Source organism: Oryctolagus cuniculus, chromosome 5 (genome assembly GCF_051225735.1).
Source record: "Oryctolagus cuniculus isolate XC-2025 breed Fujian yellow rabbit chromosome 5, ASM5122573v1, whole genome shotgun sequence".
In the NCBI taxonomy this organism is placed as follows: Eukaryota; Metazoa; Chordata; class Mammalia; order Lagomorpha; family Leporidae; genus Oryctolagus; species Oryctolagus cuniculus.
Window position 1 is genome coordinate 23,539,183 of NC_142871.1, and position 2,178 is coordinate 23,541,360.

The 2,178-nt window shown below is 39.2% G+C and overlaps 1 pseudogene; it reads right to left on the reverse strand.

Moving 5' to 3' along the window:
• Positions 1 to 688: 688 nt before the first annotated feature.
• Positions 689 to 1,901, reverse strand: LOC138849784 (12S rRNA N(4)-cytidine methyltransferase METTL15 pseudogene; annotated as a pseudogene).
• Positions 1,902 to 2,178: the final 277 nt, after the last annotated feature.

Sequence of the window (2,178 nt, forward strand, 5' to 3'; positions counted from 1 at the left end):
ATGGGCACAATTAAAATTAAAATTAAATAGACTTCAGTGAAACAATTTTCTGCACTTGGGCAATCTTCTGTTGCTTTTCCCAGGCCATTAGCAGGCAGCTGGATCAGAAGTGGAGTAGCTTGGAGTTGAACTGGCATAGGTATGGAATGCTGGCATTGCAGTGCGACTTTATAAACTACGTCAAAATACCAGTCCAAATATTTGAAATTTTCAAACTTGTATAAAGCCTACAGCTAAAAAAACTATAGTGATTAATTATTCAGAAGTAGGGAAATTGAAATTAATTCATTGATCATCACTATTTTAGCTATAAAAAGTCTATTGCAAATCTGACCATTTAAATTCAGAATTTAGGGCATGCAAATATGATTATAATATTTTCTCACTTGATAATTTCAGTTTATGTTTTCAGATAAACACAACAGTAGTAGTTGCTTTTTCTAACTTCCCATTCATAGAAAAAAAATCATATATAATATAAACACATTTTCCAGCCTTGAGATATGTTGTGTTGAATTTCCTGTGTCATGCTCCTATTTCTTAAATTCATTTCTGATAAAAATAATAATGCTAAATGCCATCGATTTCAAAACTATCTCACACTTTAAGCTATCACAAGCTGTTCTGGAATATCACATAAAGAAATGAAGAGAAACTAAAATTTGAAGATCAGGTGATGGTCACTTTCTCATAATTTGATAGCTGCTCTAAGCTTGGCTGAGCGTCCTCTGGGGTTTTCTTGTACATCTTGATCTTCTGGAGTAAGTACCTTCTTGTTTATCAATTCCCACATTAAAGGAGCTCTTCCTGCAGAGACTTCTTCCTTGTTCTCAGGACCGGAACTCAATTGTGAGGCCTGTACCACCTTCTAACACTTAAGTTAAACCTTTCCGTCATGCTTATCCCAAGCAAAAATCGTTTGACTATGTGATCTTCTAGTGAATGGAAAGAGAGGGCAACAAGTCATCCACCAGGTCTCAGCAACTTCTGTGCTGTCTTTAGTCCTGTATAGAGTTCATTGAGCTCATTGTTCACAAATATGCGAAGAGCCTGGAAAGTCTTGGTAGCAATATGGGTAGATCGCTGTAGCATGTCTTTTCGTGCATAAATAGCAGAGGGAGGAAATGCACCTGCAACGATGCTGGCAAGCTGCTGGGTTCTGGTGATGGGGTAGATGCTACGTGCCTGAACGATTGCTGAAGCAATTTTCTTGGCGTGCTTCTCCTCCCCGTATGTCCTGAGGATGGATGCAAGTGCCTGTTGATCTAAAGCATTCACAACATCAGCAGCGGTGGGCATGTCAGGGTACCTGCCACCATCCATCCTCATGTCTAATGGACCATCCTTCTGAATGGAAAAACCTCTTTCAGGAGCATCAAGTCGCATGGAGGAACAACCAAGATCCAGAAGAACTCCATCAAAAGTTCCTGGCTGTACTCCAGCTTTCATTAATAAGGCTTCTGCTTGGCTGAATTGGCCTAACATGGCTCAGATTTGTTTAGGATATAAGTCTGAAAGCTGTTCAGCTATTGCGTAAGCTGTTGGGTCTCTGTCTAAGGCATATAGAGTAATATCTGACTCTTTCTGTAGTATGGCTCTTGAGTGTCCTCCTGAACCAAATGTCATATATAGATAAACCTGCTCTTTCTGTGGTGCCAAACAACGGACAACTTCATCCACCATTACTGGAATCTGTAATTCAGTCATAGCTTTAGAATCTCTATTTTGAGATTTGTGCAACTCCTGAGCTTGATCTGATTGTCCCTGGGCTTCATAGTCATTATGTACTTCTGCTGTATTGTGTATTTTTTTGGACAGAAAACTAAATTAAGCATGCCAAATTCCAACCAGCATGAAGGAAATTCTTTACATATTCTACAAAAATATGAGTACCGAAGCATTCTGTATGTAGGTCAACGAATCTGGGACACGGAGAGTTCTCAGTCGCCCTTTACCTAGGAGCAGAGACCCCCACTGTGACGACCAGTGTTCATTTCACTTTAACAGGTTTCCTTTTTGGTGCTCAGTTAGTTGTCACCTATCAAGGAGAACAAGTGGTATTTGTCCCTTTGGGATTAGCTTATTTCACTCAGCATAATGCTTTCCAAATTCCTAACAGGGATCACTTTTCAGTTAAAATTTAAACACCTAAGAATAATTGTGTGTTAATTACAGAGT